Genomic DNA, 12,807 nt, shown 5'->3' with positions numbered 1-12,807 from the left:
AAAAAATAATTAAAAGATAGCTTTTATTTTAGTACTGGCAGACTTTCTGCCACTACTTAAAAGGGACATTGTACCCAAATTTTTTCTTTTGTAATTCAGAAAGAGCATGCAATTTTAAGCAACTTTCTAATTTACTCCTATTACCAATTTTTCTTCGTTCTCTTGCTATCATTATTTGAAAAAGAAGGCATCTAAGCTTTTTTTTGGTTTCAGTACTCTGGACAGCACTTTTTTATTGGTGGATTAATTTATCCACCAATCAGCAAGGACAACCCAGGTTGTTCACCAAAAATGGGCCGGCATCTAAACTTACATTCTTGCATTTCAAATAAAGATACCAAGAGAATGAAGAAAATTTGATAATAGGAGTCAATTAGAAAGATGCTTAAAATTGCATGCTCAATCTGAATCACGAAAGACAATTTTTGGGTACAGTGTCCCTTTAAGATGGCGGGGACAATTGTGAGGTGGGGGAGGGAAGAGAGCTGTTTGGGAGGGATCAGGGGGTGGGATGTGTCAGGTGCTTCCCAGAGAAGCATTTACAGCCATTTGTGCCATAATTGCACAAGCTGTTTGTAAATCATTTCAGTGAGAAACCTAAAGTTTGTGAAAAAATTTGTGAAAAAGTGAGGATTTTTTTTTATTTGATCGCATTTGGCGGTGAAATGGTGGCATAAAATATACCAAAATGGGCCTAGATCAATACTTTGGGGTGTCTACTAAAAAAATATATATCATGTCAAGGGATATTCAGGGATTCCTGAAAGATATCAGTGTCCCAATGTAACTAGCGCTAATTTTCGGCTAGATTTAGAGTTTTGTCGGTAACGACCCACGTAGCAAACGCATGCTTTTTTTTCCCCGCACCTTTTAAATACCGCTGGTATTTAGAGTTCACAGAATGGATGCGTTTTCAGTGCGTTAGGCTCCAAAAAAGGAGCATAGAGCATAATTTACCGCGACTTCAACTCTCAATACCAGCGGTGCTTACGGACGTGGCCAGCTTCAAAAACGTGCTCGTGCACGATTCCCCCGTTGGAAACAATGGGGCAGTTTGAGCTGAAAAAAAACCTAACACCTGCAAAAAGCAGCGTTAAGCTTCTAACGCAGCCCCATTGTTTCCTATGGGGAAACACTTCCTAAATCTGCACCTTACACCCTAACATGTACGCCGAGTCTAAACACCAAAGACAGGAGGGCAGACGGCAGGCACTGCAAAAACCAGGTCGGCGCCACTCAAAAGGATAAAAAATGGAAAAACTTTAATTTGAAAAATATATATAAAATACAGTACACATTAGTTTGGCTGAACACAGATACAGGGGGGGGACAAGACAAACAAGCCTGACGCGTTTCGCGCCCTCTAGTGGCGCTTATTCTATTGGCTGATCGGAACAGCCAATAGAATGCGAGCTCAATCTGATTGGATCAGCCAATCGGATTGAACTTGAATATGATTGGCTGATTCCATAAGCCAATCAGAATTTTCCTACCTTAATTCCGATTGGCTGATAGAATCCTATCAGCCAATCGGAATTCGAGGGACGCCATCTTGGATGACGTCCCTTAAAGGAACCTTCATTCGTCATCTAGTCGTCGGAAGAAGAGGATGGATCCGCGCTGGAGGTCTTGAAGATCAGCCGGTCGTCATCGGATGGAAGAACATAGAAGATGCGGCTTGGATGAAGATGTTTGCCGGTCCGGATGTCCTCTTCTGCCTGCTTGGATAAAGACTTCAGCCGGAGGATGGATGTCTTCAGCCCCCCCGCTTGGGCTTGGATCAAGACATCGGAGGCTCTTCTGGACAGATCCCGGTGTGGTGAAGACAAGGTAGGGAGATCTTCAGGGGCTTAGTGTTAGGTTTATTTAAGGGGGGTTTGGGTTAGATTAGGGGTATGTGGGTGGTGGGTTGTAATGTTGGGGGGTATTGTATGTTTTTTTTTTATAGGCAAAAGAGCTGAATTCTTTGGGGCATGCCCCGCAAAGGTCCCTTTTAAGGGCTGGTAAGGTAAAAGAGCTTTTCTATTTTAATTTTAGAATAGGGTAGGGCATTTTTTTTATTTTGGGGGTATTTGTTATTTTATTAGGGGGCTTAGAGTAGGTGTAATTAGTTTAAAATTGTTGTAATATTTTTCTAATGTTTGTAAATATTTTTTTATTTTTTGTAACTTAGTTCTTTTTTATTTTTTGTACTTTAGTTAGTTTATTTAATTGTATTTATTTGTAGGTATTGTATTTAATTAATTTATTGAAAGTGTAGTGTTAGGTTTAATTGTAGATAATTGTAGGTATTTTATTTAATTAATTTATTGATAGTGTAGTGTTAGGTTTAATTGTAGATAATTGTAGGTATTTTATTTAATTAATTAATTTATTGATAGTGTAGTGTTAGGTTTAATTGTAACTTAGGTTAGGATTTATTTTACAGGCAATTTTGTAATTATTTTAACTAGGTAGCTATTAAATAGTTATTAACTATTTAATAACTATTGTACCTGGTTAAAATAATTACAAAGTTGCCTATAAAATAAATATTAATCCTAAAATAGCTACAATATAATTATAATTTATATTGTAGCTATATTAGGGATTATTTTACAGGTAAGTATTTAGCTTTAAATAGGAATAATTTATTTAATAAGAGTTAATTTATTTCGTTAGCTAAAAATTATATTTAACTTAGGGGGTATTAGGGTTAGGGTTAGACTTAGCTTTAGGGGTTAAAAAATTTATTAGAGTAGCGGTGAGGTCCGGTCGGCAGATTAGGGGTTAATGCTTGAAGTTAGGTGTTGGCGATGTTAGGGAGGGAAGATTAGGGGTTAATACTATTTATTATAGGGTTATTGAGGCAGGAGTGAGGCGGATTAGGGGTTAATACTTTTATTATAGTAGCGGTGAGGTCCTATACAAAATTGCGCTCGTGTGCAATGCCAAATACCTGCGGGTATTTTCGCCCCGCCACAGGCAAGCTGAGGCGTACATTTAAATCTAGCCCTAAATGTGCCGTATTTCTCTGTATAGCTTATAATTACAATGCTTTCTAATGCAGGGAAGAGTGAAATAGTAATTTAAACTGTTCTCTAAATCTATATCTAAATGTAGCCACCAATCAGCAAGTGCTACCCAGGGTGATGAACCAAAAAAAGAGCCAGCTCCTAGGCTTACATTCCTGTTTTTTAAAAATAAAGATACCAAGAGAACAAAGAAAAATTGATAATAGGAGTAAATTAGAAAGCTGCTTAAAATCTCATGCTCTATCTGAATCATGAAAGAAAAAAAATTGGGTTTCATATCCCTTTAAGAATAATAGTGGCTAAACTTTTAGCCGGGTGGAGAGTAAAATTAGCCGAGTGGTGCACCCATTAAAAAGGTCCTTGGGTGAACTCTGACTTATTATGGTTACGTAAATAACAGAATATTCCAACTTAAAACTTTACCAGCCGCCATTGCTCTGTTGTAAAATGAACGTTTACAAGTATGTTTCCGCCATTTTATAGAGAAAATGTGTTAGTTTTATAAAAACAAACACTTTACACCAATGTACATAGATAAACATAAATGACAGCAACAAACAACCAGTTATATCATGACCCACAAGCATTTAAACAAATAATCCAATGACTCAAACTTCATCTATTTCTTTTAATAGTTCAGCTACTTACGTGCATTCAGCAAAACATCTGATTTATATTAAATATCCATTATTGTTTAAAAAAAGGTGAACAAAATATATGGTGAGCAAATTGTCTGTTGAGGAAATCCCAAATTCCATTGATCCCTGTTGGTAATATTTGGGCCAACAATATGTTCATGAGCTTACGGGTAATGACTAAGGTTCTTATGTTCTAACACTGTATTGACATTGCCAGTCCATTTTAGATCCAAAAGCCAATTTTTGATAAATGCAAGTAAAATCCAGAAATCCAGGAGATTGAGTCATTATTTGTATCTTCCTAAAAATTAGAAAGTTGGCACTTGTGCAGAGTTCCCTCCCTGCCAGGGACTTTTCAACAACTTATCTCTGCATATTACAAGCAAGTATGTTAACCCTAGCCTCTCCCTTGTGGTTGATAGTGATAGTGGCCCTCAAAGAATTCACCTTTTGGCTTGTTCATTCCCAGACACACCTCTAAATAGGGCTGTGCGATATGGAAAAAAAAAATCTTTTTTTTTTTTTTTTTTTAAATGAAATATTGCGATTGAGATTTTATTAAATTTTTTTTTGAAACATACATTTAAAAGTTCAAAACAGCAGCTTGTTCTCTTTTCAGGTTGCACTGCAGACTGAATAACCCAGAGAAAGTAACGTCAGCCTGCCACCCTCCTTGTCTGTGGCACCTCAGTAGTGGAGCAACAAACGATGTGGCAAGTAAAATGGCGGCTGTAGCGTTTAGTCCTGTGACTCTCATGTGACGTTTCCTGGTCACCCCCTTGGAGAAGTGATCAGTGCTACTGCAGGACAGGGGTGTTTGTGTGCCTGACATATCAAGCCGTTTTGGACTGTTTCGTTTTTTTATAAAAAAAAAAAAAAAAAAATTGAGTCTCACGCAATTTAGATATTTTATAGCCTCATATCGCTCTACAAATACCTGATAATAATATCACGATGGATTGCATCATGTGATTAATTGCACAGCCCTACTTCTTAACATATGTAAGTTGTATTCTGTGCTATAAGGCACCAATATTAGATGGTGGCTGTCACTACAATTAGTACGTAGAAACCTAAAACACAGCCGATTATATTCCTGTTTTATGGCTTTATCATTTTTTTATTAGTAATAAATTTACTGAAATTGTTCTATATTAAGATGGAATACAATGTTCATTACTATTCTCAGATTCCCCAAACTATGATTTAATGGAAATCTGTTGTGCAATCTATCTGTAATACTTTCAACATATAACAAAAAGAGCAAACCCAAGACAATGGATCATAAGCTCAAACTGTAAAGTACAAGACTTAGGAATTACTCCTTTACAGAAAGAGTTATTGATAATTTGAGAAGACGTCCAGTAGAGGTGGTAGGGCAGATACTGTAATGAAATTCCATGAAATAAATACAGGAAAACTAGAATAGCAGCATTGCTAGGAAGTCTTGCTGGCTGACTTGCTGCATGAGTTTTTCTGCATGATCTGATAAGGGTTTTCAAACTCACAATCCTATACAAAAGGTTATCTAACTATTTTCAACATAAATCTATGGGGAATGATTTTTGGAGATAAAGAATGTGATAAGTTTTTCTAAAAGAGTGAGCTTGACCCCTGGGAGTCATCACACTCAGGACATTAATATACATTTGGAGTACATTTTCTATGCATGAACTGTGAAAATTACTTTAAGGTAATTTATGGCAACTATAAACCCCTATTCTAAATCATGCAAAAAAGCATCAGAGACATAGAAAGCCAAAAGTAAATTCTCTAATGTGTTTGAGTATTTTATTGTTGCAATTTTGCTTGCACATAACCATTTACTTAACCCCTACAGTTAAAGTCCAATCCAGAGCAGCAATGCACTACTGGAACATACTTAATATACCCAGTGATCCAATCACAAGAGGTATATATGTTTAGCCATCAGTCACTGACTAGCTCCCAGAAGCTCATTGCTGCACCTGGGTTTACCTAGGTATGCTTTTAAACAAAGGATACCAAGAGAACAAAAAAATTACATGATCTAATATAAAATAGCATGTAATTTTAGGACAATAAACCCTGCACTACTGTGTGTTTAATCCCGCAAATGTACTACTCAAGACCTGCAGAGCACTGCTGGTCCCAAGCGGAAACGGCCACTGATCCAATTAGCACTGCTTATTAGATTGGGATCAGTTTATGCTCGGGACCAGCAGTGCATGTCATTTTTTCGACTATTATGGTCCTTTCATTCATTTGAAAGCCCAATAAATGTATTTTATTTTTTTTTTGTTGACTGGTTTGATTAAACCATTACAGTTGCTATAAGAATCATCTGTTACAAATAAATTCTTTAAAAATTAGAGAGTATATATATATTTATTAAGCTATGACATGTTACGTTGTCATTAGTTTATTAAATATTTCTTTGATCTTTTGTTTTGGAAAATGCCAAAAATGTAATAAAACATAATTTCAAATCTCTAGCTGACCATTTTTGGAATGGGAAATAAGAAATCCAGATGTTGCACAACTAATTAATGACATATATTAAAAAGGCTAACTGCATTAATGAATTGTGTTGAGGGGGTATTGGTATAGTATTTTAAAATGATGGGTCATTTTTGCTTAGCTTATTTACAAACAAACAATCTAAAATGTGATATTATTCTTAATTATGTGTCTATTCTAGCATTAAAATTCTGCCCTCAGTAAACATACATATTTTTATAACTATATCATAACTTTAGGTTTTAATCCAACGTTATCAAGAGGTGCAGGATCTCTCGTTCTCGCTTCTGTTTATTTCTCTCTTTCTCTCCCCCTTCCTCTCATTCTCTCTCTAATCTGCCCTTTTCTATCTCACTTATTGACTGTCTCCTTCCTTCAATTTAGCTTACACAAAATAAAACATATAAATATAAAGAAGCATATTTGTATTAACGTTCTAAACAATGTTAAACAACCTTTCACATATTCTCTCAACACTTGCAAGTCTAATTCAAAATGTTGCCCTCTGACACCATAAGGTACCGCCACTCTGCTTCGTTATCATTAGTGCAAAATCATAGAAAAGCATGTTGATAATTTTATATTGGATTACTATAAATTACTCATTCCAAACTTAAATTCTCTCTGATCTTGTGAAGAAAGAAAAACAAAAATGTTACCATTACTCTATCACAAGCTTGGCATTAAACACCCTAGAATTATCTTTCTTTGTGACGTAATTTAGACTTAATTTGCAAGTAACCTAACTCCTAATGACATTCATGAAAGAATGAAAAGATTGTCAAAATATGGCAAAATGCTCAATAATAAAATTACAGAGTTCTTTTGGTCATTGTGGGAACTACAGGAAATTAAATTAATACAGATGTAATTAATTGAGCCCTTGACTAGTTCAATATGTGATTGGCATTAAAGGCTAATTCTGTTTAAAACATTACATTACGAAAATCCTTTTACCCAACCCTAAGCATACAAAATAAAAATGTTTCCATGGAAACTGTCAGCTGAGAAGCTTTCCAAAACTCATTAGCCAATAAGAACTGCGCTTTTCCTTCACAACATTCCAGAGGATTTAATCCTCCCTCAAAAAACTGTCTGCTACAGGTGAGCAAATGTCAGGATGAGGGAATTTGGGGAAAACTATTTGGATGCTATATTAATCCCTAAGTTTTAAGCAGTTTCTTAAATATACTTCTAATAAGGAAAATACTAGTTGTCACTAATGTAAACAGCTTTGATATAAAGTGCATGCTAGATTCACTGTAGATTTTCAAGGAGTGCATTAGCACAACAGTATCTATAAAAAAAACACATGCTATTCATTTTTGTGCGTTTTCTGTATTTAATTAGACTCACAATTCACAGTTCTCATGTAAGATAGTTTTCTGCTGTATCCAGTCAAAAAGCCTTCTATAATATTGCAATTTAGCTGTGTTTCAAATGGAATTTTAGTGGTTTAAAGTCACATTTTTGTATTTTACAGTACCCTTTTTCTATAACCAAAATTAAGTTCCTTTAGGGTCAAAGCATCTTGGACACACCCCTTCAAAAGTCTCTTGAGTGTTGTAGTTTAAACTCCATTACTGTGACCAATTATGGACAAATATAAATGTCATGCTAATAACAACCAATCACTGTGCTTCATGTAGGAAGGTCAATGTGTTCTGCACTTCAGCATCTCTAAAAGGAGTGGAAAAACCACAATTTTCAGGCTTAAATTACACGAAAAGCTGGCAAAATAAATAATAAAAATGAACTGCAGTTTTCACTATATATAATTAAGCATTTGATGGGGAATTACATTCTGAGTTTAATGTAATGTAATGAAGGTTTTTCTTTAAGAATTTGGGACTCTTTCTAAAAATCAGGGAAACTATTACGGAGACAGGTTTAATATATAACATTTTATTTTACATTTTTGTCATGAAAAATGAAAGCTGTTTATATATTTATTATTTTTAAACCAACAGGCAGCTGGTTGCTCATTGGCTGATAATCAGTGTCCCCATTGGTGGACAGTGACAAGCATTAAAGCAAAAAACGTTTATCAATCAGTAAAAGAACATCCATTTTACAAAACATATGTAATATTTTAAAACGCACACTTTGTGAAGCAACAAATATAGATATTTGTGTATCATTTTAAACATTTTAATTGCTATTTACTTTTTAAGTGGAAGATAGAGACAAGTTTGTTGTGCTGTATTCTCGTTTAGCCATACATAAAGCACTAAATAGCACAAATCCGTATAAACTACTTCTAATATCATATAGGACTTCTCAGGAGAAAGCCTATACTCCTGTTCTTATAGTGATCATTACTGCTAAATATTTGTAAGGCTTTTGGTGCCCATTGTTTTTGTAAAACATATAATGAAGAATTAATGTCTAGGGGGGTAGGATTGATTCAAGATTCTACTAACAGGATCCCTGACAGAGTAAAATATATTTAAAACAAGCTTACACAAAATAAGGCCTGTGACACAAGGCGTTTAAATATTTAAAGACACTACAAATTTGGTAACTAATGATGAAGCTATTATCTATTTGCAAAACCTCAGCATATCCTTTGCACCTGAACAAGTGGGTTACATTTTATATGGCACATATATAATTATGCAATGTAAATACTAGTAAACTAGGAGTTTCTGTGGGCTGAATCTCCAGTGGTCAGGATGAGCACTGAACAACTTTTAGTATTTTTCAGTTGTATACTGTAAATGTCTATTAACTAGTTACATTTCTATTGTAAAATAATTTCAATGATGAACAACACGGTTCACCTGCAGAAGATTTAAAAAAACAAAATTCTGTCCTGTGTTTGGACTCCCTGAATTATTATCCTGCAACTTTACTATTTTCTCATCTAGTCTTTAAAAACAAAGATTTTTTTTTTTACTTTGTCTTGGAGGTTTCTTGATGTCTTAAAGGGACACTGAACCCAAATTTTTTTCTTTCATGATTTAGATAGAGCATAAAATTTTAAGCAACTTTCTAATTTACTCCTATTATCAAATTTTCTTTATTCTCTTGGTATCTTTATTTGAAATGCAAGAATGTAAGTTTAGATGCCGGCCCATTTTTTGTGTACAACCTGGGTTGTCCTTGCTGATTGGTGGATAAATTCATCCACCAATAAAAAAGTGCTGTCCAGAGTGCTGAACTAAGAAAAAAGCTTAGATGCCTTCTTTTTTAATTAAAGATAGCAAAAGAACAAAGAAAAAATGATAATAGGAGTAAATTAGAAAGTTGCTTAAAATTGAATGTTCTGATTCACAAAATAAAAAAATTGGGTTCAGTGTCCTTTTAATTAAATGAAGAATACTTTTACTAACACGTCATTATATATGTATATGACCTAAACATATATAGTAGTAAATGTTATTTGACATAACCAAAAAGGACACATCAGCAGATGTAAAATAAAATTAGGAATGTAGTACATAAATCTGTTAAAATCCACACCTGCACAAATCTGTCCACTGTACAATAAGGTATAAAATATTTAATCTACAGACATATTATTCCTTCTTGCAAAACTAATGTGCTCTGTTTAACCAAATGTGCAGTCAGCTGCAGGCCTCTGGTAACAATATAGTTAATCAGCTGCAGGCCTCTGGTAACAATACAGTTAATACAATGAAATGAGTTTAGGGATATCCTTCTATGACAGATGACAGTTTCCAGACTACACTATAACATAACCTCTTAAGTACCTGATGGGTGTGAACCATAATTATTTAGCATACGGACATTGATGTGTCACAACAACGTGATAGGAGGGATTCTGTAACATGCAGACCTAATGAGAACAGCTGAATATTTCCAAAGCCTGATATTTGACTTACAGTTTTTCGTCTACTTATTATTCTGTATGGCACTACAGGTAAATAAGACATAGCCATAAATTATTGCTATTTTAACAACTTCCAATACCTTAAGTAGAAAACTGTGCACGCAATAAACTTTTTTTCTAATAGAATTGCAGCACCATATACAGACAACTGCTCTCATAGACTTTAATGTGTAAATAATCCTTAAGTACAAAATCCACAGATTTATTAACTTTTTTTTTTTTTTTGTCAGTGAGGATAGAAAGATGCGCTTATTGGCTACATGAACTCACCCAGCAGATTTCAGTAACGTGCATGGCTATAGGTCCCGTCCTATGTGGAATGTGTAGATTCCTTCAAGCCTGAGATTCCCTCTCTCATCCAGACAATCTGTGTGCAGAGCGGCATCATTACGTCTGCATCGCTTCTAAACCTTCCTTCTCAGCTGAGCAGTCAGTCTCAAGTTCCAGCCTGGGATTCCCTCTCCTCCCCCTTCACAGATACTTAACCCTCATCCTGCCAAACCACAACTCGACTCAAGAAGAAATGAGCCATGTGCCAAGAGCAGCTGGAATGGCTGGACACAAATGGACTATTTGTCTTCATTGTTTGTTCGTTATTTTATTCATATTAACTCTTTATTGCTATTGCCAGTAGAAGATTTTTTTTGCACACATCATTACGCAATTCTGTATCTGAAATTAGCATTATTTTTCATTTATCCTTTAAACAATGCCATATACAGGACAAAGAACAGGAAGCTAGATTCCTGATCACTACAAAAGGGTTGTTTTAATAACCCTGGGTCCAAGTTGTCATAACACATAAATGATAATTTGCTGTTACTTTTATGGAAGCTGTATGAAGTGGTGGTGTAGTGTTCCATATGGAGGTGTTACAGGGAAATGACACTCTTGTACTGATAGCTATTCAAAGGCTTCAAAGTGAATGCAAATTTTGATTCTAATGTGCCCGGTTTTTAAAAATTCGATTAAAAACAGGGGCACTTTAATTCATCAAAATTTACATTTCACTCCTGTTGTGAAAAAAAACGTACCTTTTAATCTTGACAGCAGCTCCAGCTTCCTCCACCCATCGCAAAGCCTCTTCCTGGGTCAAAAATGAGGAATCCGACTTCCTCCAATCACGGCATTGAATCAGACACTGATTCCCACGGGGGGGGGGGGAGGGGAAGCCGTGATTGGAGGATGACCTATCTATCATTTTTGAGATCAGAAATGGCTTTCGACGACCGGAGGAAGCTGGAGCTGCTGTCAAGTTGAAAAGGTAAGGTTTTTTTTACAACAGGAGTGAAATGTAAATTTTGATGAATTGAAGTGCCTCTGATTTTAATCAAATTTTTACTTTAAACTATGGAAATGCCTCTTGTGAAACGAGGAATATTTAAACTACTGCTAAAACCCCTGATATATACTGCTTAGGGAGGGTTCTAGATTATAAGATATGGGTGTGCAAATAGTTCTCCACAAAAGCTATATTACCAGAATGCAGGTGTGATGAGAGTGGGAAGCGAAGTCACCGGATGGGGACGTGGTTTGGGGCCGTTTTTGTCTATGTCACAGTTACCAAGTTAGATGTGTTGTACAAGCTGTATACTTCTATGCTCTGTAATAAAATAGCGTTGTACCTTCTATGCTGTGTCCTGCATCTCATGACACGGTGTCAGAAGTATTTGCCTGTGCTTCTGTTTCCTGATTAATGACGATGTCAAAGTTTACCCCACCTGAGCCTTTTGATTTCTCTCAGCCTGCAGCTTGGCCCACGTGGCGTCAGCGGTTTCAATGCTTCAGGATTGCTTCCAAGCTGGACAAGGAGAGTGGTGAAGTACAAGTTAATTCTCTTTTATACTCTATGGGGAAAGATGTGGAGGCAGTGTTTAATGCCTTTACTTTCCAAGAAGGGGAAGAATTTGACTTTGAAATATTTATGAACAAACTCAGTGCCCACTTTGTGCCCAAAAGAAATGTTATTCATGAGAGGGCTTGTTTTCACAAACGTGCTCAGCATGTGGGAGAATCTGTGGAGTCATTTGTGCGCAGCCTGTATGAACTAGCTGAATTCTATGAGTTTGGTGTTGCTAAAGAGGAGCAAATCAGAGACAGAATAGTCATAGGAATTGCAGATGCTGAAGTCTCACTGAAGCTACAGTTGGAGACTGAATTAACATTAGATGAGGTTATTAGGATGGCCCGCCAGAGTGAACTGGTGAAAAAGCAAAGTGCTGATCTGAGGTCCGAGAGTATTGTGGATGAAGTGCAGCAGTTCAGGAGAGCTGCTAGTGAAAGGCACAGTGTGAGCGGTAGACCAAGGGGAACAGATAGGCCCAGAAGCGGATAGGCGCAGCATGCTTGCTGCACGCGGTGTAACCGTACCCATGATCAGAGTGTTGTATGCCCTGCTAAAGATGTAGAAAATGTAACTGAATGGGCCATTTTGAAGTGGCATGTAAAACTGAATACATTAAGGAGATACAGGTGGATAGTGAGCAGGAGGGTCAAGAAGTGTCCTTTGTAGGGTCTGTTGTTGAACGGTTTGGTTCAGATGAAGATTGGCGGGTTACCCTTACTGTAATGGGAGCCAAAGTTGTCTTTAAGATTGACACAGGAGCAGACATCACTGTTATGTCCCTTGCAGCATTCATAAAACTGCCTTGACAGCCTCAGCTGGCGAAAGTTACAACAAAAGTTAATAGTCCTGGTGGCCGAATCAGTCGATTGTACAGGGAAATTTCTTGCAATTGAGCAGAAAAGCAGCCTGTGGTTTGGGCTTGGTCGCCAGAGTGAATGAGATTTCAGAAGACAT

At 36.2% G+C, this 12,807-nt stretch overlaps 1 protein-coding gene across 1 annotated transcript in view; it reads right to left on the bottom strand.

Annotated features, from left to right (window-relative positions):
* Positions 1–10,328, bottom strand: part of ZNF469 (zinc finger protein 469) — a 912,094-nt gene extending 901,766 nt beyond the window's left edge. Inside the window, exon 1 of the mRNA XM_053701256.1 lies at positions 10,278–10,328. The gene's annotated coding sequence lies outside the window, so the exon portion shown is untranslated. The remainder of the gene's footprint in view (positions 1–10,277) is intronic.
* Positions 10,329–12,807: the final 2,479 nt, after the last annotated feature.

Source organism: Bombina bombina, chromosome 1 (genome assembly GCF_027579735.1).
Source record: "Bombina bombina isolate aBomBom1 chromosome 1, aBomBom1.pri, whole genome shotgun sequence".
Classification (NCBI taxonomy): domain Eukaryota; kingdom Metazoa; phylum Chordata; class Amphibia; order Anura; family Bombinatoridae; genus Bombina; species Bombina bombina.
Note: the sequence above shows the minus strand (reverse complement) of the source record. Positions and strands in the feature narration are given on the sequence as shown.